The 25211-nt window shown below is 47.3% G+C and overlaps 1 long non-coding RNA gene across 1 annotated transcript in view; it reads right to left on the reverse strand.

Annotated features, from left to right (window-relative positions):
* LOC134611982 (uncharacterized) overlaps positions 1–25211 on the reverse strand; it is a 260146-nt gene that overhangs the window by 58304 nt on the left and 176631 nt on the right. The window contains exon 2 of the long non-coding RNA XR_010090922.1: positions 18978–19300. This is a non-coding gene — a long non-coding RNA (uncharacterized LOC134611982). The remainder of the gene's footprint in view (positions 1–18977; positions 19301–25211) is intronic.

Genomic DNA, 25211 nt, shown 5'->3' on the forward strand with positions numbered 1-25211 from the left:
TTTTCACGTATATTGTTCCCCTAGATCTCCGTTCCCTAATACACGTAGCACAATGTATTTTCGTTACATATTGTGTGTGTTATATAAACTTGTAATAATGGTATAATATTCTGCTCGGTACAGTGGGAGTGACTCCCACTGTAAATGTATTATCTCCTCCGGATACGGGGAGGAGTTGTTGTACGGCATAAAAGCCCGAGTTACCGAATAAACATTATTCCTACTTTGACCCTCAACACAGAGTCTCGTCTCGTGCTTGGAGGGGATGACTATTACTTGGATATCGTAATTATGGGGAACCTGTTATGCTGTAGCTAACTTCGTGCTTGGGGGAAAGGACACCTTCTCAGCGGCGTAAACCCCTACTACACCGGGGTGCCGCTACAATTGGTGGCAGCGGCGGGATCGTTCTTTCACCCCAGAAGGACAGCTACCGAGAGCAATCAGGATGGAGGCCTACTACGGAAGGTTGAAACGATCTACCCTAAAAGACTTGTTGGAGAGCCGTGGTCGTTCGGCTAGCAACAAAAAGAAAAGAGACATTTTGGCAGAGTTGGTCGCATTGGACTTAGCTGAACAGAATGACGGACTGGATGTCGAACCAAACCCAGCACCGGAGATCGCTTTGGTCTGAACGCCAGCAGATGAACAATTCGACCACGAGGTGAGGGTAAGGCTGGCTCACTACGGACCAAACCCCTCACCTAGGATTGTAACCCAAGTCATTGCGGCAGTCGATGCCAACCGGCGCCAGACTTCCACAGGCACCAGTCCAATTGCGGGGACTTTCCAAACTCCCGAAGAAAAGAGGAAAGTACACTTTGCCGCTTTTAAAAATTTTGTGGAAACAGAGGGGGAGATTGACCAATACCTAGCGGACTTTGAACGTCAGTGTGCCCTGCATAAAGTACCCTCCGAGGAGTGGGTCAAAATTTTGTCTGGCAAATTATCCGGACGAGCCAGCGATGCTTTCCGGGCGATCCCGGACCATGAGGTGGGAAGCTACCGACTGGTAAAAGAAGCTCTATTGTCCCGATATGCGGTAACCCCCGAAGCATATCGGAGACGCTTCCGGGAATCCCGAAAGCAAACCGGTGACTCCTACACCGAATGGGCCTGCCGATTACAACGCACGGCTGGCCACTGGATGGATGGGTGCCAAGCTACCACCGCGGAGGAGGTTTTACAGTTGTTTTTGTTGGAACATTTTTTTGAAAAGGTGGACAAGGAGCTCAGAGAGTGGATTCGGGATAGGAGACCACTTACCCTACCCGAAGCCGCCCGGTTGGCCGACGAGTATGCAGACGCCCGCAAACCCGATCTCTCGGTCCAAAAGACAGCTGCCCGAGTAGAAAGCCGCCCTGTCGGCCCTACTCCAACCACCCCCACTATCCAACCTAGCTACAACACCCCCTCCCGCTTCACCCAGTCAAGTGTCCCGGACCGCCGACGATGCCATAGGTGTCAGCAAGTGGGTCACCTGAGGGACAAATGCCCACTTGATCCCGCTCGACAAACGTCCTGGAGGAAGCCTGCTGAAGGGAACCCCCGACCTTTTACCTCAGGGGCCCATTGCATTGAAGCCCAACCCCTGGGGGAAGAGCAATGGGAGATTTTACACGAGGCCAATCCCCTATATGCGGCTGCTGTAGACAACCGGCAGCATCACCGACAAACAGTCCGAGTGAATGGACAAGTTGTCAGTGGGTTACGAGACACTGGGGCCACCTTAACCTTGATTCAACACGACCTGGTCCCAGAAAAAGAACATACTGGCCAAACGGTGGCCGTTAGAGTGGCCGGGGGTGCAGTACATCGCCTCCCCACGGCCCGAGTGCATTTGGATTGGGGGGTGGGAGCTGGCCAAGTGAATGTGGGCCTGATGAAAGGGCTACCCGCGGAAGTACTTTTGGGAAATGACTTAGCCCCGCTGTTGTCCGCTTTTGCTCCTCAAGGCCCTGCTGGAGCCTGCCCTGTCACCACCCGGGCTCAGGCTCGTGCTATTGGAATCGGCCCGCCAGTCGCGGAGACCCAGGTAAGATCTGACCCTCCGACTGTGACCTTAGGACAGACCCCCTTAGACTGGGATACCCCTGAGACTTTTGGGAGGGAGACGCGGGAAGACGTCACTCTCCGGAAATATAGGGATAAGGCAGAGAAAGGGGAACCGGGGACAGATGGGGAAAGCTACGAGTGGGTGGGGGATAGACTGTATAGGATCCCCCAGGAGCCCGCAGCAGGTAAAAACCCCGTCCCACAGAAGCAACTAGTGCTACCGAAAAAATACAGGCGAGAGATCATGAGGATCGCTCACGATATACCCTTAGCTGGCCATTCAGGAGTACGTCGCACGGCCCATAGGATTACCCAGAATTTCTTCTGGCCAGGGTTTAACCGGGACGTGCGACAATATTGCAGAACCTGTGACACTTGCCAACGGGTGGGTAAGAGGGGGGATCGCCCGAAGGCCAAATTAATGTCGATGCCGATCATTGGGGAACCCTTCTATAGGGTCGCCGTCGACATTGTAGGCCCCCTAGCGCGACATAGCCCGTCCGGTAAGAAGTACATTCTTACCGTGGTGGACTATGGGACCCGGTACCCCGAGGCGGTACCCCTGCCGAATATTGAAGCGGAGACGGTAGCCGATGCCTTGGTTAAGATATTCACTCGGGTGGGGTTCCCTAAAGAAATCCTATCCGACCAGGGAACCCAGTTCACTGCCGTACTCACACAGCAATTATGGAAAGTGTGCCACATTAAACCCCTGCTCAGTTCCCCGTACCATCCCCAAACTAACGGTCTCTGTGAGCGCTTTAATGGGACTCTCAAACAAATGTTGAGGACCTTTACGGACGGTTGCAGAGACTGGGAGAGATTCTTACCCCACCTGTTATTTGCCTATAGGGAGGTCCCCCAAGAATCTACGGGTTTTTCTCCCTTTGAGTTATTGTATGGGAGGAGGGTGCGAGGACCCCTCGATCTCATTCGGGACCACTGGGAAGGGGAAACCGAACAGGCAGGGACACCTATTGTGCCATATGTCCTGGAGCTCCGGGACCGCATGGAGCAACTCTCCCTATTGGTAAGGGAGAATCTCCAGGCGGCCCAGGGGCGACAGAAACGATGGTACGATAGGGGTGCCCGGCAACGACTGTTCCATATAGGGCAGAAGGTGTTGGTGCTAAAACCGGTGAAGGACAACAAACTGCAGGCTGCGTGGCAGGGTCCTTACAAGGTTTTAGCCCAACTCTGTGATACCACCTACCTTATTGCCAGCTGTGCAGATGAAAGGATCCAACGCTCCTTTCATGTGAACATGTTGAAAGAGTACCAAGAGCGACAGGAAGATGTTAACGCTGTTTGTGCCCCAGCTACTGATGACCCCGAAAATTTACCCCTACCTGACCTGCTGGAAAAGGAGACTCACCCCGACCCAGTTAGCCTAGTGAAGCTGGGAGAACGACTGAACCCTACGGAGCTAGAGCAGGCTAGACAGCTCCTATGGGAGAAGCAGAGTACCTTCTCCCAGGAGCCAGGATACACAACCCTGGCCATACACAAAGTAGAGACCCCAGGGCAGGCCCCCCTCCGACAACCCCCGTACCGTATTCCGGAAGCCGTCCGGGACGGAATGCTGAAGGAAATACGGGAAATGACACAGCTGGGGGTCATTGAGCCATCCGACAGCCCCTGGGCCTCTCCCGTAGTCTTAGTCCCCAAGAAAGACGGAACCACTCGGTTCTGCGTCGACTACAGGCGGCTAAATGAAAAGACTACCACTGACGCTTACCCCATGCCTCGGGTAGACGAATTATTAGACCGCATAGCCAGGGGTAACTACCTCTCTACCATAGACCTCTGCAAGGGTTATTGGCAGATCCCCCTGGCCGAGGATGCCGTCCCCAAGTCGGCCTTTGTCACCCCGTTTGGCTTATACCAATTTAAGGTCATGCCATTCGGGATGAAAAATGCCCCGGCTACGTTCCAGCGAATGGTGGATCGGCTCCTCGATGGCTTCCAGGAGTTTGCGTGTGCATACCTGGATGACATTGCGATCTACAGTGAGTCTTGGGAAGAACATTTAGTCCACGTAGGGGTAGTCCTAGATAAGATTCGGGCCGCGGGCCTGACACTAAAACCCGAGAAATGCCATCTAGGAATGGCCGAGGTCCAATACCTGGGACATCGGGTGGGGTGTGGAAACCAGAGACCGGAGCCTGCCAAGGTTGAGGCAGTAGCAAACTGGCCCACACCGAATACCAAGACCCAGGTATTGGCCTTCTTAGGGACCGCCGGGTACTATAGACGCTTTGTCCCGGATTATAGCACGGTAGCCAAACCTTTGACTGACTTGACCAAAAAGAATTTACCCAGACAGGTCCTGTGGTCTCCCGCTTGCGAAGCCGCATTTCAATCTCTCAAACATGCTCTTGTTAATGCTCCTGTCTTGGCTGCCCCAGTACCTAACAAACGTTTCCTTGTACATACAGACGCTTCCATGTATGGACTGGGGGCTGTGCTGAGCCAAATCGGGGAAGATGGAAAAGAGCATCCGGTCGCATACCTCAGCCGAAAGCTGTTACCGAGGGAAGTGAGTTATGCGGCCGTAGAGAAAGAGTGCCTGGCCCTGGTATGGGCATTGAAAAAACTAACACCTTATTTGTATGGACAGGAATTCTCTTTGGTAACAGATCACAATCCATTGGTATGGCTTAACCGGGTCGCAGGAGACAATGGCAGATTGCTAAGATGGAGCTTGGCCCTGCAAACGTACAATTTCACCATCAGCTATCGACCCGGTAAGCTAAATGGCAACGCCGATGGGTTGTCTCGACAACTGGACAATTCTCCGGACAAATGAATTCCGGTCATCCCTAAGTTAATCCGAAAGGATCAATCCAGGTCTGCCGGAGTGTACCACTAGGAGGGAGCCGTGTGACAGACCCCTTTCTGGTGTAACAGATACCATCTCAGAGAATTGCCGTTGCATATGGATTATTGTGGATTTCGGGTACTTGTGGATCCGTACGGTATACGTCGCCACGTGGAGAGAACAATGGGTCGCGGCCATTTTGACCGCGTGGACTAATGACCGAACTTTCCACACGACGAATTCCGACTTTACCAACAACGTACGCCCATGCTAGTCGACGGATCCAAAGTACCGAACTAAAGACACCCGGTCCAACAGAGAGTTTCCGTTTATCTTGTATAGTTTTTGAGTAATTGGTGCAAACGTGTATCTGGCGAACGGCCCAACCGATCTAGGGGATTTTCACGTATATTGTTCCCCTAGATCTCCGTTCCCTAATACACGTAGCACAATGTATTTTCGTTACATATTGTGTGTGTTATATAAACTTGTAATAATGGTATAATATTCTGCTCGGTACAGTGGGAGTGACTCCCACTGTAAATGTATTATCTCCTCCGGATACGGGGAGGAGTTGTTGTACGGCATAAAAGCCCGAGTTACCGAATAAACATTATTCCTACTTTGACCCTCAACACAGAGTCTCGTCTCGTGCTTGGAGGGGATGACTATTACTTGGATATCGTAATTATGGGGAACCTGTTATGCTGTAGCTAACTTCGTGCTTGGGGGAAAGGACACCTTCTCAGCGGCGTAAACCCCTACTACACCGGGGTGCCGCTACACTTGGGTATATTAACTCTGTTACCCAGGTAGTATGGCAGTATTGCTTGGGATACTTGGGTATACTAACTCTGTTACCCAGGTAGTATGGTGGTATTGCTTGGGATACTTGGCTATAATAACTCTGCTACCCAGGTAGTATGGCGGTATTGCTTGGGTTACTTGGCTATAATAACTCTGTTACCCAGGTAGTATGGTGGTATTGCTTGGGATACTTGGCTATAATAACTCTGTTACCCAGGTAGTATGGCGGTATTGCTTGGGATACTTGGCTATAATAACTCTGTTACCCAGGTAGTATGGTGGTATTGCTTGGGATACTTGGCTATAATAACTCTGTTACCCAGGTAGTATGGCAGTATTGCTTGGGATACTTGGCTATAATAACTCTGTTACCCAGGTAGTATGGCGGTATTGCTTGGGATACTTGGCTATACTAACTCTGTTACCCAGGTAGTATGGCGGTATTGCATTGTGTGGCGAAACCAGCTTCGCCACTGTGAACTGGAGAGGCCTGGCTGCTAGCCTCCTGCCCGCTGACTATGGCCCCTGGACATATTGCACTTTAAAGACTATATTTGGGCAGGTAATAATTTGTATTGCTGCTGCTGGCCCTTTAAAAGCAGCGATGGACATATTGGAACTTTTGGGACTACTGTACCTTTAAGACTGTGGAACGTAGTACAGTAATCCTGCCTTTAATACTTTAAATGTCATGTATGTATTGTTGTATGCAGTTAACCTGGGTTATATATATATATGCAGCCTTCATCTGATTGTTCGGTAGAATCACTCCATTCATTGTATTGAGGAAACTACCGAACAACCAGACCACCCAGGATTAAGTGTGCCTCCAATTACCGTTTGCAACAATGTTGCAAACGGGTAATTGGCAATCATGTAATGTGTTCTGTGTCCTCTGGGTGGCCGCCATTCAGGAAACCAACACGTGGCGGCGGCCATCTTTAACTACCGAACAGCGGTGTTTTGCCGTCGAGTGTCTGGAACTGAAATCGGACACTTGACTAGGCAAACACCGCTGAGACCTCCATACTTCCAGAAATTCGTATGGAAACTACCGAATGGCCCGCCGTTCGGTAGAAAGAACCCCACAAACAAGGGAATTCATTCAAACCCTCTCCAGGCTCTATAACACAGGCAATTCGTCTGTTTCATTCCCTTGTTTGTGACCGACCGCAGGGCCAAAATGCATGGAACTGATTTCGGATACTTTACCCATGCGGTCGGTCAATACTTTAAAGTTCCATAACTCCTGAACCATTTATCCGAATGGGCTGATTCTTGCATATGTTGTCCCCCTGAATAAGGGCTATCAGGGGATACCTGTTTTGGAGGTGTAGCATATGTATTTGGGGTACATCCAGGAATTGGGGAAAAAGGTGTACAGTATAATTGTGTTAAGTGTTAATCTAAGGGGAGGAAATGTGTGGGAGGTACATCCATGTGATTGGTTAATTTCATCCTCCCCCTGGGAGTGTCCTGTATGTACTTGTTGGTAATAAAAGCCAGACTGGGTGTCCCAGTCTTGAGTTCCTGCTTAACCCTCAAAATGAAGTGTCGTCTCGTTCTTGGGGGGGATTGGATTGTAAGCTGACTGCCAAGAGTGTAAGCCGATTGTATGCTTTTCTTGTTCAGCTGTTCCAGTTCGGAGTGTATTTCGTATCTAGCTCGTGAGTTCTGATGTTCTGCAGTAGCTGTGCCTGTCTATGGAAAAGGGGATTATCGCCTAAACGCATTTTTCCCCTTGTATGCTGAAACGGTCCGTTACAATTGGTGGCAAGCGGCGGGATCGTTCCTACAACCAGAGGGACAGCTACAGACAACACCATTTCTGGATTACAAATTGAGGGCAACGTTAGTATCCGTACAGCGACCCTATCTACAAAGGAACTCAGAAAATGGAGGAGAAGTTGCAGGATAGATTGTACAGTTACGTATGCCTGGGGTCTGGAGTAGTCCCAGAGGAGCACATGTTGATGTACAGAGAGTCTGCCAGAGCCGAATTGTGGGACGAAGCCCTAGAGGAAGTACAGTATTCACGAGGGGATCAGCGCCGCAGCAGAAGGCAGCGAATTCTGGCTAGAATGGCAGAGCGGATGCCCCTCCTGAGAAAACAGACCACAGAAAAGTGGGTGACTAGACTCGAGATTCTAGTATACGCAGAACTGGTGCTCGACGACGCATACCAGGCGCTACAGTGGTACGCGGCTCAGTGTGTCCCCAGGATGGCAGAGTATGAGTTCCCAGAAGGCGGAGATTACACTGGCCCCGGTCTATTTTGGGATAATAGTGGTGACGAGGACTTTGGGGAAGATACCGACTATCGTTTTTGGGACCTGTACGGCATCCGAGAGAACATGCTGGGTCTCTTTGGCGCTATTGACCTCGAGGCAGACCTACGATATTTGGTTAACCAGGAATGGAACCTGGAAGGGGATTACCTGCGACTCATCAATGAGGCCTGGGAAGAGACAACCGGTCCTCCCGCCCAACAGCAACCAGCAGTACCCGAGGTAGCAGAGAGCCTAGACTGGTCCTGTGAGCAACCCCAGGGAGATGAAGGTGTCGTCCTTCCTCCCCAGCGGCAGGCTGAGTTACAGGGGGCAGAGGTTGTTGTTCCTGCCCCCCAGCAGCAAAGTGAGATGCCAAGAAGGCAGTGTGAAGTGAAGGGAGAGGAGAGCAGCGTCCTCCCTCCCCAGCGGCAATGTGTGCCCCAGGGAGCTGATGGTGTCGTCCATCCTCCCCAGCAGCCGTGTGTGTCCAAAGGAGCCGAAGGTGCAGTACTTCCTCCCCAGCGGCAGGCTGAGTTACAGGGGGCAGAGGTTGTTGTTCCTGCCCCCCAGCAGCAAAGTGAGATGCCAAGAAGGCAGTGTGAAGTGAAGGGAGAGGAGAGCAGCGTCCTCCCTCCCCAGCGGCAATGTGTGCCCCAGGGAGCTGATGGTGTCGTCCATCCTCCCCAGCAGCCGTGTGTGTCCAAAGGAGCCGAAGGTGCAGTCCTTCCTCCCCAGCGGCAGGCTGAGTTACAGGGGGCAGAGGTTGTTGTTCCTGCCCCCCAGCAGCAAAGTGATATGCCAAGAAGGCAGTGTGAAGGGAAGGGAGAGGAGCCTGCTAACCCCCCTCCCCAGCGGCAGTTTACCGTCCAGAGAGAGGAACTTGTTACACCCTCTCTCCAGCGGCAGCCTAACTCACCAAGGGGAGATGTTAAGCCCCACAACTGTGCAGATGGGACCATAGTCTCTGCACTTACAGCACAAGGGATAGGGACGGTCGGTCCTGTTCCCCAGCCTCAGTGTGATGGATCCAAAGGGGAGACAGTCGGTCTCCCCCTCCGGCAGTCGAGCTGCGCACCTAAAGGGGAGACAGCCAGTCTCCAGCAACCAGACGCCCACCAGACTACTCCCGTGGTAGTGCTGGCAACAGGACAGAGTACCGCTGGTCTCTGCCCCCTCAGCAACCCACCAAGGCAGCCTACCCGTCTCCCACCCAGCAGTGGTGAAACACCAGAACTTGGACAAAATCCTTCCTCACCCAGATGTAGTAACCGGTTAGTGTGGGTGGGCTGCTCGGTTATTTCTGTTTTGTGGGTGGGTTGCTGGACTAACCAGGGCACTGACCGGCAGAAAGTCAGGTACCCTGTTAGTCTAATTGGCCAAGGGGAGAAATGTGGCGAAACCAGCTTCGCCACTGTGAACTGGAGAGGCCTGGCTGCTAGCCTCCTGCCCGCTGACTATGGCCCCTGGACATATTGCACTTTAAAGACTATATTTGGGCAGGTAATAATTTGTATTGCTGCTGCTGGCCCTTTAAAAGCAGCGATGGACATATTGGAACTTTTGGGACTACTGTACCTTTAAGACTGTGGAACGTAGTACAGTAATCCTGCCTTTAATACTTTAAATGTCATGTATGTATTGTTGTATGCAGTTAACCTGGGTTATATATATATATGCAGCCTTCATCTGATTGTTCGGTAGAATCACTCCATTCATTGTATTGAGGAAACTACCGAACAACCAGACCACCCAGGATTAAGTGTGCCTCCAATTACCGTTTGCAACAATGTTGCAAACGGGTAATTGGCAATCATGTAATGTGTTCTGTGTCCTCTGGGTGGCCGCCATTCAGGAAACCAACACGTGGCGGCGGCCATCTTTAACTACCGAACAGCGGTGTTTTGCCGTCGAGTGTCTGGAACTGAAATCGGACACTTGACTAGGCAAACACCGCTGAGACCTCCATACTTCCAGAAATTCGTATGGAAACTACCGAATGGCCCGCCGTTCGGTAGAAAGAACCCCACAAACAAGGGAATTCATTCAAACCCTCTCCAGGCTCTATAACACAGGCAATTCGTCTGTTTCATTCCCTTGTTTGTGACCGACCGCAGGGCCAAAATGCATGGAACTGATTTCGGATACTTTACCCATGCGGTCGGTCAATACTTTAAAGTTCCATAACTCCTGAACCATTTATCCGAATGGGCTGATTCTTGCATATGTTGTCCCCCTGAATAAGGGCTATCAGGGGATACCTGTTTTGGAGGTGTAGCATATGTATTTGGGGTACATCCAGGAATTGGGGAAAAAGGTGTACAGTATAATTGTGTTAAGTGTTAATCTAAGGGGAGGAAATGTGTGGGAGGTACATCCATGTGATTGGTTAATTTCATCCTCCCCCTGGGAGTGTCCTGTATGTACTTGTTGGTAATAAAAGCCAGACTGGGTGTCCCAGTCTTGAGTTCCTGCTTAACCCTCAAAATGAAGTGTCGTCTCGTTCTTGGGGGGGATTGGATTGTAAGCTGACTGCCAAGAGTGTAAGCCGATTGTATGCTTTTCTTGTTCAGCTGTTCCAGTTCGGAGTGTATTTCGTATCTAGCTCGTGAGTTCTGATGTTCTGCAGTAGCTGTGCCTGTCTATGGAAAAGGGGATTATCGCCTAAACGCATTTTTCCCCTTGTATGCTGAAACGGTCCGTTACACATTGGATACTTGGCTATACTAACTCTGTTACCCAGGTAGTATGGCAGTATTGCTTGGGATACTTGGCTATAATAACTATGTTACCCAGGTAGTATGGTGGTATTGCTTGGGATACTTGGCTATAATAACTCTGTTACCTAGGTAGTATGGTGGTATTGCTTGGGATACTTGGCTATAATAACTCTGTTACCCAGGTAGTATGGTGGTATTGCTTGGGATACTTGGGTATACTAACTCTGTTACCCAGGTAGTATGGTGGTATTGCTTGGGATACTTGGGTATATTAACTCTGTTACCCAGGTAGTATGGCAGTATTGCTTGGGATACTTGGGTATAATAACTCTGTTACCCAGGTAGTATGGTGGTATTGCTTGGGATACTTGGCTATAACAACTCTGTTACCCAGGTAGTATGGCAGTATTGCTTGGGATACTTGGCTATAATAACTCTGTTACCCAGGTAGTATGGCAGTATTGCTTGGGATACTTGGCTATAATAACTCTGTTACCCAGGTAGTATGGCCGTATTGCTTGGGATACTTGGCTATAATAACTCTGTTACCCAGGTAGTATGGTGGTATTGCTTGGGATACTTGGCTATAATAACTCTGTTACCCAGGTAGTATGGCGGTATTGCTTGGGATACTTGGCTATAATAACTCTGTTACCCAGGTAGTATGGCGGTATTGCTTGGGATACTTGGCTATAATAACTCTGTTACCCAGGTAGTATGGTGGTATTGCTTGGGATACTTGGCTATACTAACTCTGTTACCCAGGTAGTATAGCGGTATTGCTTGGGATACTTGGCTATAATAACTCTGTTACCCAGGTAGTATGGCGGTATTGCTTGGGATACTTGGCTATAATAACTCTGTTACCCAGGTAGTATGGTGGTATTGCTTGGGATACTTGGCTATAATAACTCTGTTACCCAGGTAGTATGGCAGTATTGCTTGGGATACTTGGCTATAATAACTCTGTTACCCAGGTAGTATGGTGGTATTGCTTGGGATACTTGGCTATAATAACTCTGTTACTCAGGTAGTATGGCGGTATTGCTTGGGATACTTGGCTATAATAACTCTGTTACCCAGGTAGTATGGCGGTATTGCTTGGGATACTTGGCTATAATAACTCTGTTACCCAGGTAGTATGGTGGTATTGCTTGGGATACTTGGCTATAATAACTCTGTTACCCAGGTAGTATGGCAGTATTGCTTGGGATACTTGGCTATAATAACTCTGTTACCCAGGTAGTATGGTGGTATTGCTTGGGATACTTGGCTATAATAACTCTGTTACCCAGGTAGTATGGCGGTATTGCTTGGGATACTTGGCTATAATAACTCTGTTACCCAGGTAGTATGGCGGTATTGCTTGGGATAGTTGGGTATAATAACTCTGTTACCCAGGTAGTATGGCGGTATTGCTTGGGATACTTGGCTATACTAACTCTGTTACCCAGGTAGTATGGTGGTATTGCTTGGGATACTTGGCTATAATAACTCTGTTACCCAGGTAGTATGGCAGTATTGCTTGGGATACTTGGCTATAATAACTCTGTTACCCAGGTAGTATGGCGGTATTGCTTGGGATACTTGGCTATAATAACTCTGTTACCCAGGTAGTATGGTGGTATTGCTTGGGATACTTGGCTATAATAACTCTGTTACCCAGGTAGTATGGTGGTATTGCTTGGGATACTTGGCTATAATAACTCTGTTACCCAGGTAGTATGGCGGTATTGCTTGGGATACTTGGCTAAGGTAATTGGGTATCCACAGCAAGTTTTTCTTGGGTAGAGAGGAAGAAACAGGTGGGAATTGTCACCTGGAGGGATGAACATATTATCCTTTGGGCACAAGCCCCAGCTATTACTTGAGCCTGGCAATGTCTCTTAATTTAACTGTACTGGATTTAGATATACTGGTGCTTTAATAGAGTCTGGCTCCCATTTCTAAATGGCACATGTTCCTTTATGTAGTGATCAAATGGCCCATTTTGAATATGTAAACAGGGAACCCCTTACTGACAGAACTCATGTTATCTTTGTATAACGTGCTCTTTTCAGCAAGGAAGGTTATCTGTTTATCTGACTGTATGTTTTTAATAAAAACACATTGTAAGGGGAGGTATGAGCTACTTAGCAGACATAACCCTATGTGTCTGTACAGCAGATGATAGAAGATGAGGATTAAATGCTGTTTTCCTAGTAATGAGTGAGTAGACACCTTCTGGTAACCTCCGATACCTGTAACACCACTTGCCGTCAATATTTCAGTAAACTTAGATCCTTGTCGCTAACAACAAAACAAAACTTTTCTTTGTCTCTAATGAATGTCATGTTTGGGCATTGAGAGGAACAGGTTGACCCCCCCGGGGGGACAGCTTGCACTGTACTGATGACACCATGCACTGTGTACTTATGGTTTGTAGAAGACATTGGACTCCTGATATAACAGCTGGTGTGATGGATGTACAGTAGGAAAGTGGCCTCGGGGAATCACATTTTTAAACACAATTAACCCTTGCTGTACTCTTGGATTGCTGCCAGTTATCTCAGTTTGCAACACAATAAACAATGTAATCCTTGACTCCGACGTGTGAGTGAATGCCGGTTCTTACCCGTTCGGTATGTGGCTGGGTATCTGTTTTTGACTAAAGGTGTAGTGTTTGGCATGCAGTGTTTGCTATCTGGAGCAGAGGTTTGCAGTTATTGACTGATACTCTGGAAAATTGTTCAAACAGATAGGAGATAAAATATCTTCTCTACTGATATATCATTGACCACACATGATATTCTTAAAGGAAAACTATAGCATTACGAATACAAACCTTTATTTCTAATGCTATAGAGCCCCTGTCCTCAGTTATATAAAGGACCACCCATATCCCCCCTTTTTCTGCTAAAAAAAAATAAAATAAAATTAGGATTTTACCCACCTTTCTCCAGCGCCAAGACTCCCTCCCAAGACGTCATAAAGGATTCATGGCTTTCTCCGGCGATGGTCCAATCCATTGCTTCTCATAAGTGGACCTAATGCACGAACGGCGAGTGCCACACACATCCAATACTCTTCATACGGAAGCATTAAACCCAATATACCACATTGTGTAACCGAGTTTTACTTGGTCTGTGCAGAGTAAGTGCCTCTAGTGGCTTTCTGCCAAACGGCAATGTTTTACCGTGAAGTGTTAAACATACACGACCATTGAGATGCAGTGGTCTGGGTGACTTTAGCGTCCCTTTAAGTATAAAATACTTGTTTGGCATGTTACAGATGGATACATCGGTACGATTTCACCATTACAACCAGCTGCCAACGTTAAAACCAGGCCAGAGGGCACTAGACTTTTATGGATTTACTTATTTGTAGGACCATGTTTGATTTCACCAGGAGTCAATCTGTAGCTCCAAAGGTATTAACTACAGTTCCCATTATCCTTAACCAGTCTCAGTAGTGCAAACTAGTGGCGTAGTGAACAGACTATTGGTTTTAGAATTTGCTATTAACCAGTAAGGTAAAACAATTACAATTTCAGTAAATATAGGTATACCAAGGTACGGAAAATAACTTCACCTCGATCAATGTATGAAATAAAAAATGACCTCACGCGAGAAAACAAAAAAAAATGAGTTTCATGGGAACATGCGCATGGAAATTTGCCATTATTTTCTGACTTTTCTAATCAGACATCTTTACTAGTACGAGTATCTGAATTAACAAATTTACTGTACAGTTACCCAAGTGATGGGATTAAACAGAATGAAACAGAGCGTTAAACCTGTGAAATCATTTATACGTGAGCTGATTTGTATTTTCAGGGATTACCAACATAAGTACCACTGTTATTCCTATTCTTTTTCTGACCTTAATTAAATTCCCACCAACCCCCTGCCATACACCCAGACCCCCACTTTCTGTTTATTAAATATGATTTCATTTATTCCCTTCATCCACGCGCTCTGAGGATATGAAAAGTAGACAAGACCAAGCCTGTCTACAAGAAGGCAAACCACATCATAATTTAATATCGGGCTGTGCTAAACCGTTTACCTGTCAGAATCCTGGACTGATTGTTCTGGCTCATTTAGAAAGTGGATCATAGATAACAATGCATTGGGAAACTATAACTTGGAATGAAAATCTTCCCCATATGAGAATGTGGGGGTTATCCTGCCAGACAGATATAGTAGACTTAAATATTCGTTTTCGAGAGTCGAATACAAATTACGAATGAACGAAACGAAGAACAAACTGCTTGTTGGACAAAATTTCATCCATGAAATGTATCCTTTCATTCGTAATAGTTATTAAAAGGAGGGAGCCGTAAGCCCATAGTTCCCTCTGTGTAACTATTTAAAATAGAAGCATCTGGAATCTGATCTCCCTGCCACTTCCTCATTCCCCTCATGCCAAACGTGGCCAGTGGGTGGGATATGTTAAACAAAAATAAAGGGTCCCCCAAATCCCCACCCATTATAGGCAGGTATAGGGCCGTCTTTAACTCTGGGCAAACGGGACAGCTGCCCCGGGTCCAGTTACCCCTGGGGGGGCACGAAGCAGATGCCCCGTGGGCCCCGCTGCCCTCGACCATTTATTTTCCCCCTCCATGGCCCGCCAATGAATGCACGCAATAAGGAGGCCCTTATGCACTAAGGGCCACCCGGTGGACTTGTGATAGCAGGGGCCCGGACGTGCGCTGTGGCACTTTAACAGCGCGGCCGGGTCCTCTTGCTTTTCAGTCACATGGGAGGAAGTGACTGCCGCAAGTCACTTCCTCCCAAAAAGTGATGAGCCGTGCGGGAAAGACAGAGGAGGCAAAGGTCAGGCCGGAAGAGCAAACCCCAACTCGCAACAGCTTCAGCCACAACTCTCCAAGGTAGGATACTGGAGGGTGGGCTTAAAAGTGTACATTTTGCGTGTGTCTGGGAATGTGTGTCAGACATATCTGTATGTCTGTGTGTGTCAGTATGTCTGTCAGTTTGTGTGTGTCTGTGAATGTATGTCAGTGTGTCTGTCAGTGAATGTATATCAATGTCTGTCAGTATATGTGTGTCTGTCAGTTTGTGCCTGTGAATGTCTGTCAGTATATGTCTGTATGTCAGTATGTCTATCAGTTTGTGTGTGTCTGTGAATGTCTGTATGTCAGTATGTCTGTCAGTGTGCCAATATGTATGTCTGTCAGTATATGTGTATCTCTCAGTGTTTGTGTGCCAGTATGTCTGTGAATGTGTGTCAATATGCATGTGTCGGTATAGCTGTCAGTGTATGTGTCAGTATGGCTGTCAGTGTGTATGTGTGTGAGTGTGTGCATGTCTGTATCCGTATGTCTGTATGTGTCAGTATGTCAGTGTATGTTTGTGTCGGTGAATGTGTCAGCATGTCTTTCAGTATGTCTGTGTGTTTTAGTATGTGTCTGTCTGTATGTGTCTGTATAAGTATGTCTGTCAGCGTATATCTGTGTGTGTCAGCATGTCTTTCGCTATATGTGTCTGTTTATCTTTGTGTATGTGTCAGTGTGTATATATGTGTGTATCTGTATGTAGTCTGCGTGTATATCTGTGTATCTGCAAGTGTGTCACTGTGTTTATATGTGTATCTGTATGTTGTCATTGTGTATTTTTGTGTAGCTGTATGTGTATATGTCAGTGTGTATGTCGGTGTGTGTGTATGTATCTGCATGTGTGTCAGGTTGTGTATCTTTGTGTCAGTCTGTGTTACTTTACCTGTGTCAGTGTGTGTATATTTGTCTGTATAACTGCATGTGTGTCAGTGTGTATATCTGTGTATCTGCATGTGTCTAAGTGTGTGTGTGAATGTGTATATGTGCATACATCTCAGCAGTCACACGCCAACACAAAACACAAATACACCCCTGCATTCAAACATCAACACTACATACAAACACACATCTGTGTTAAACATCAAAATTATATAAAAACACACCCCTGCATTCAAAAACCAACACTACACAGAAATACATGCTTGCATTCAATCGCAAGCATTACATACAAGCACATCCCTACATTTACACAAACATACTCCATACAAAAACATACTTACATTCAAACACACAAACACTGCTCAGTGCTAAATACAAACCTGCAAACATGGGTATATGGTAGAACCCCAGCTGTCAATGCATTGTTGGAGTTGTACGACAGATGGTGATCTACCTTTTTGTCACCCTTGCAATAGGGGGGCCCAAAAAATTCTTGCACCTCTTTACTTTAGTTCCACCACTGCATTGCGGTGGATGGCGTGGTTGCATGCAAGGGAGGAGGGCATGATTGCACACAAGGGAGGAGGGGGGCAGGATCCAGGGGGCTCAAGCAAATGCTTTGCCCAGGGTCCAATCAATAATAAAGACGGCTCTGGGCAGGTAGAGGCTATAAAGATTAAAGGGGAGGCGGTCGACCTATTGTCCACCCACAGTCCTCATCCATTGGCGGCGAGTGGGGGGCTCTAAAGAATTAAGGGAGGGGTGGGGGTGTCAATCCATTGTAGGCTGGAGAGCCACAAGTAAGCTACCCTGAAAATTGTGCGTGCACCAAATATATACTATAAACCAGCGGTTCCCAAATTGTGTGGGGCGCAGTGGAATGTTTAAACTGTGCTATGATTATAGCACCGGAAAACAAAACTGCTCAACAGGGGCCCGGTCGGGTGCGCGGGCCTGTAAGACCAGGACCGGGCCAATGTAATTTCGGCAGGCTGGGAGGAAGGGACTCCCGTGAGATCTACGAGAAATACCATCCTCTGAATTAATTCGGAAGCTCTGGAGTAGACTAACAGTGCTCACTTGGAAAGCGATAGCAAACAAACTAACTCACTCAATAGGCTCCGCACTATTTCAAATGATGCCGTTATTAACCCTCTAATGACCTCATTACTTGGCATCGTGACAGTGGAGCTATAAGACCTTTTTTTTTTTTGTATTTGTCTTGGTGACCCAACAGTAGGCGGGTTACACAACACACACAATGCTGCATTATGTTTGTGGCGAAACCAGCTTCGCCACTGTGAACTGGAGAGGCCTGGCTGCTAGCCTCCTGCCCTGCGACTACGGCCCATGGACATATTGCTCTATAAACACTATATTTGGGCATGTAATAATTTATATTGCTGCTACTGGCCCTTTAAAATCAGCGATGGACATATTGGGACTTTTGGGACTAATGTCCGTTTAAGACTTTGTAACATATCACAGTAATACTGTCTTAAATATTATGTAGGTATTTATGTGTTCAGTTAAACTGGGGATATGTAGAAATGTGTGTTTTATGTGTTAAATGTATCAGTATGTAATGTTATGTCTTTTACTGTCTTTTTGCAACCATGTGGTTAATGGAGTCTGACTCTAGTCCTAGATAATTGGATTACTTCTCCAATTAACTCCAGGGCAGAAGGGAGGAAGCCGGGATGCATTGTGGGGGATGTTTTACTTCTGTTTGGGCCAGATTGTGCCATGCTGCAAGCCAGGGCCCAAAAGATACTTTTAGTAACTTTTAAACCCCTGGTCGGATTCATGCCATTTTTTAATATGTTGTTCCCCTGAATGGATTGATTGTGGATATGTATTTTTATGTGAATGTGATGTATGGTTTTAAAGTTATGAAAGTTGTGTAAAAGTATATTTTACTCTGTATGCATAATGGGATTATGTGTCACACTAAGGGGAGGGGATGTGTGGGAGGTAACATCTATGTCATTGGTTCTTTTATGCCTCCCCCTGGGTGTGGCCGGTATGTGTGAGTTGGAAATAAAAGCCAGACTGGGTGTCCCAGTCTAGAGTTCTTGCTTAACCCTCAAAGCGATGTGTCGTCTCGGTCTTTGGGGGAATGGGATTGTATGCTGACTGCCAAGAGTGTAAGCCGATGTCTGCTTTTCTTGTTCAGCTGTTCCAGTGTTCGTGTGGTTCCAGTCGGGAGAATGGTGTTTGCAGTAGCTGCCTGTGCATCTGGAAAGGGGATTATCGCCTAAACTGGGTTTTATCCTCTTGTAAGTGAAACGGTCCGTTACAATGTTGACTCCACACATTTTGGGAGTTGTCCACGCTCAGTATGGGTCTGGAAGACCAGAATGAGAGGAACATTTGGCCGGAAGATGAAAGGGGCATGTATCTTCTCAAATAAAATAAAACCAGTACGGAGCGATCCAATCTGCAGTGCAGATAGCCCCCGGGCTCAGCGATAAACAATTGGTGCATTTTTCTTTCATTTGAGACCTTTCACAATTCCACTAAGGACAAATGTTCCTATTGCACAAATAAGACATAGAAAAATGCATTTTATTCCAATTTGGGATGCTTACCTTTCTGCTTTGTGCCTTAGCCTTTCACCTCCTATCTCTTTTTGGCAACAGTCTGTGTGAGTACTATAAGTAGACGTCGCGACACACTGTGCTTCTTTCTCCACAGATGTTATTTAGAATTCCATGTTTCCAGGTTTAGATGTCCTGAAGGCATTGTCACATGATGTTCAAACACCAAATGTCTTCAAGCGGTGGTGAGGTTTATGATTAGACCATAACATGGCTAACTGGAATGAAGTTGCAGCTGTCGCAATGGAAAGGACTGGGATATATTCTTCACATCCATACTGCCATAACCGTAATGATATCTCGTTAGGTATTATCTGTAATGAGACAACAATAGCTGTGTTAAATATTTATAAAAATAAAATATTTCAATGTTCTTTATAAGACCCATGAAGCTAAACAAATGAATTGTACGTGGTAACTTATGGATTCAAGCTGAATGATAATTGGTGTCTTCCTGACTTAGATTAGGCTTTTATGGGCACAACACTTACAGATTAATAGCCGCTGACTATTAGAACTATGATCAGTTCTACCAGAATGTTCCTGAAAATGCAAGCCCAAATTTTAGAATCAGAAAACCCACCCTCTACGCTCACAGTTTGCCATCTGAGGCTGATTTGTTCTGGATGGTTAATGCAGAGAGCCTGGGTTTTGGTGAAACCGCTTGACAGTGCTTTGATAGAAAAAGGGGAGCAGCACCGAAAGACTCCTTCCATCTTAACTGCTACAGTGATCAGTTATAGTATGGTAAGCGTAGTGATTATAGTGCTTAAAGCATTCTTTTTAATATACATTATTTTCTGCAAACTCAGCACGCTGGGAAACCGTTCTCAGGTTACAACTGGAACCCTCTGACTGCTCTCAAAACCATACTTTTTATTTATTTTTATTTTTTTGAGAAAACTGATTTAATTTGGAAATGAGATACATGTTCCTGAGATATATTTAGATATTGTCTATTTCCAACATTAAAACGATACTAGCTGTAATCCTGTCGGATAGCATATTGGCCTTGATTTTGATCCATAATGGTTTCTAAACGTTGGCCAGTATTGTATGATTGCTTTTCAATATGATCACAATCCACAAATATCACTGCAGCTGCCCAAATATGAAGTCAATGTCAATATGAAATCGGGACTAACTTGTGTCGTCATGATTAATCAAGCAAGCAATGAACATTGATAATGGTGTGTGAATTGTATACATTGTATATGTCATGTTTTATCAATGTCCTCATGTTATATTGATGGAAAAGTGCTTATTTGTACTGTATTTGCTTTGATTAATCCAACACATGTATACTTTTAGTGAGATTGTATCCAATCATCATCAACTGAGGAATGGGGATTGTTATATGTTTTACTCTGTCATTCATTTTACAAAGACCCCAAAGTAACCCCATCACGTTGTGTGGCAGCCTGGACGTGAGTCTAATGGCAGATATGATTAAATGAAGCTCTCCCTTGTTCTTTCCTCCGCTCCTCATCTGCCAGGAAGGAGCCTTTGTCACAACATGGAGGACAATGCATAATCCCACAAGATCCCAGGACCCCCCTACAGCAAGCATGTCGCACTCGAAGGCTAAAACTGGCCAAATAAAAAAGGTTTATGTGGGCCGCAAACAAACAAAATTACAGTTTTCATAGAAATGTAGGTTTATTTAGAAAAGTACAGTATAAAAAAGTTCCCTAACTGACACTGGACGTCCTCACACTTGTAGGGCTTCAAAGTAAACAAAAAAGCAAATTTATTTTAAGGAGACGTGTATTTGCATATAACCAACGTTTCAGTCCAACTACCTTGACATATTAAGAAATGTTTGGTAACGGGACTGAAATGGTGAATGTATGCTGTTGCACAGCTGTAAAAATCAAATGACGTTATCTTGTTTATTTTGAAGTCATATGAGTGTGTTCTTCACTTTGGCTGAGATCATCAAACTTGATGATCTCAGCCAATCCAATGCTTTCCAATAGGAAAGCATTGGGAGGCTATTGTGCATGTTTGTCAAAAAGGCGCACTTTTCTGACACGCTCCTCTGGCACTGCAGGCAGGAGGGAAGGGGGAGTGGCTGACACTGCGGGCATAAGGGAAGGGGGACTGGCTGGCACTGCAGGCAGGAGGGAAGGGCGAGTGGCTGGCACTGCATGCAGGAGGGAAGGGGGAGTGGCTGGCACTGCAGGCAGGAGGGAAGGGGGAGTTGCTGGCACTGCGAGCAGGAGGGAAGGGCGAGTGGCTGGCCTTCGCTAAAGACAGAGCCACTCTGCCCTCTAGTGACTATGGGACATTGGCGGATCCAGGGGGGGGGCAACGGGGCAATTGCCCCCCCCGAGATTCTCCCCTGCCGGCTAATGCAGGGCTGACATTGCCCAAGTGCCAGCCCTGCAATGTGCCTGCGGACCGGGAGGGAGATCAGTGATCTCCCTCCCCGGTCCGCAGGCACATTACTGACAGCCGACCGGCAGGGGAGGGAGAAAGGACCCGGGAGCTGTTACCAGCAGCTCCTCCGGGTCCTCCTCTCGCGAGATTTGGAGCGTTGCCGCGGTTACCACGGCAACGCTCCAAATCTCGCGAGAGTGAACTCTAGCCCTGGAGCGCGGGCTAGAGTTCACTGGAACCACTGGACCACCAGGGATTCCCCACTGGGACCACCAGGGATCCAGAAATGTCCCCCCTCCTCCTCAATAAAGGTAAGAAGGGAGGGGGGACATAATATATTTTATTAAATACATTTTTTTTTATTTTTTTATTAAAAAGCCTCCCTTCCCTCCTCCCCTCCCCCATACACACTGCCCCCATACACACTGCCCAACATACACTGCCCCCATACACACACTGACCCCATACACACACTGACCCCATACACACACTGACCCCATACACACACTGACCCCATACACACACTGCCCCCATACACACACTGACCCCATACACACACTGACCCCATACACACACTGACCCCATACACACACTGACCCCATACACACACTGCCCCCATACACACACTGACCCCATACACACACTGACCCCATACACACACTGCCCCCATACACACACTGACCCCATACACACACTGCCCCCATACACACACTGCCCCCATACACACACTGACCCCATACACACACTGACCCCATACACACACTGACCCCATACACACACTGACCCCATACACACACTGACCCCATACACACACTGACCCCATACACACACTGACCCCATACACACACTGACCCCATACACACACTGCCCCCATACACACACTGACCCCATACACACACTGCCCCCATACACACACTGACCCCATACACACACTGACCCCATACACACACTGACCCCATACACACACTACACACACTGACCCCATACACACACTACACACACTGTCCCCATACACACACTGTCCCCATACACACACTGTCCCCATACACACACTGTCCCCATACACACACTGACCCCATACACACACTGACCCCATACACACACTGACCCCATACACACACTACACACACTGTCCCCATACACACACTATCCCCATACACACACTGTCCCCATACACACACTGTCCCCATACACACACTGACCCCATACACACACTGACCCCATACACACACTACACACACTGACCCCATACACACACTACACACACTGACCCCATACACATACTACACACACTGTCCCCATACACACACTGTCCCCATACACACACTGCCCCCATACACACACTGTCCCCATACACACACTGTCCCCATACACACACTGTCCCCATACACACACTGTCCCTATATACACACTGTCCCCATATACACACTGACCCCATACACACTACACACACTGACCCCATACACACACTGACCCCATACACACACTACACACACTGACCCCATACACACACTACACACACTGACCCCACACACACTGCCCCCATACACACACACACTGCCCCCATACACACACACACTGCCCCCATACACACACTACACACACTGCCCCCACACACACTGCCCCCACACACACTGCCCCCATACACACACACACTGCCCCCATACACACACACACACTGCCCCCATACACACAAACACTGCCCCACAAACACTGCCCCATACACACACTTCCCCCTTACACACACTGACCCCTTACACACACTGACCCCATACACACACTGACCCCATACACACACTGACCCACAAACACACACTGACCCACAAACACACACTGACCCACAAACAAACACTACACACACTGACCCCATACACACACTGCCCCCACAAACACTGCCTCCATACACACACTGCCCCACAAACACTGTCCCCATACAACACTGTCCCACAAACTGTCCCCATACACACTGCCCCATACACATACTGCCCCGCACACACTGCACACCTATACACACACAGTGCCCTACACACCCTGCTGCCCCCCCATACACACATTGCCCCAAACACACACACACGACCCCCCCATACACACAGTGCCCCCCATACACACACTGCCCCACACAGACATACAGTGCCCCCCCATACACACACTGCCCCACACAGACATACAGTGCCCCCATACACACACTGCCACCCTTACGCACTCACACTCACTTCACCTTTCACACACACTTCACCCCTAACACACACCACTTCTCCTATGCCCTATATCCCAGCAGACCCCAGGTAAGTTGTCAAACTGTTCTTAAACGGTATGACTACTTACTCCGGGGTGGGATCCTGGCACTACTGGCACCATAACTACTACACTGAGCTGTAGTGGTTATTGTGCTAGGATTATTTTTTTAAAATAATCTACAAGTGCCCCTCCCGAGATCAGGCTCTGGATCCGCCACTGCTATGGGAGGGAAGACAAGAATCAGTGAGGAAATATCTTTCCTTTCATGCGGCTGATCGCAGCCACAGCACAAAGCGGCACCAGGGTAGGTGGGCGGCAAATATATCTATTGTGGGCCCCATGCGGCACATGCTTGCCCTACACCAACTGTCCTAATGCACCAGAATATATACTACTTTCCAAACAGTTTATTTTTAAAGACTGAGAGATTACTCTTTAAATTAAAAGCCGGGAAAAAAAAATAGGCAAAACTATCCGTGCTGTAAAAAGAGTTCTGGAGGATAATTTTTCGAATCTGCTATTTTAACCCAAATTTATGAATTCAGATTCCAATTCACTGCAATTTGCAGTTCACTAATGTTTCTAAGTAGTCCCAGGGTTCATGCCGCCTGACTGACTTTGGGAGACGTCCTTCGTGAATTAACCTGTGTACAAAACAATCACCTTTCTGAATAACCTGAGGTAAATTGCTGTTTGCAGGGTACCGTGCCTTGAAATTAACATCAGACTCTCTTTAAATGTCCTTTTTGGTCATAAAACGGAATGGGTTCTGTCATGGGGCTCCTGGCTGCATCACGGCCGGCAGGGAGGGCAGCCACAGACCATAAATCATAGATTCAGCTCATATAAAAAATACTCTGTCTGTTTCCAACCACATTTCTAAGTTCGATTCTATTTCCTGATACAGATTGATTTTCACAATCCAATTATTAAAGAAAAGTGGCGAATGACTGTGGACCTATTTGCCCTCTGTGTCACATGTTGTTGTTAGTTTATTTAACCGGCTGTACTGCAACCTACGAGATCTGAATACAGGCACATTACACGGATCATGCAGAGTTTCCTCATTTCTGGGTCTGAACTCAAAATCATGTTCTCCTCAGAGTTAAAGGAATTCCTGTATTCCTTCCTTAGGTGGCTTGTCCCACTTAGCTCCCTTAGACGGGGTTAAAACTCATCTTATTTCCAGTGCTGGTCCCGCCCCAATCCGCCTCCTTGGTGACATCATCGGAATTTACGATCTTTAGCCAACAAGGAGGAGAAATGGGGTGGGGCTAAACACAGCCCTGGCCAATCAGCACCTCCTCAGAGAGATACTTTGAATCAATACATCCCTATGAGGAAAGTTCAGTGTCTGCATGCAGAGGGTGGAGACACTGAATGTCAGTCACACTGTGCAGCACTGACCCAGGAAGCACCTCTAATAGCATTGTGAGGAGTGGTCAGTGAAGGAGACCCTATGGGGAAATGTCCACTCTGCCTTTTCTCTTAAAAGGCAGTGTTTACATGAAAATTCCTGAAGGCAATGATTATACTCACCAGAACAACTACATTAAGCTGTATATTATACATTAAGCTGTAGTTGTCCTGGTGACTATAGTGTCT

This window comes from Pelobates fuscus, chromosome 5 (genome assembly GCF_036172605.1).
Source record: "Pelobates fuscus isolate aPelFus1 chromosome 5, aPelFus1.pri, whole genome shotgun sequence".
Classification (NCBI taxonomy): domain Eukaryota; kingdom Metazoa; phylum Chordata; class Amphibia; order Anura; family Pelobatidae; genus Pelobates; species Pelobates fuscus.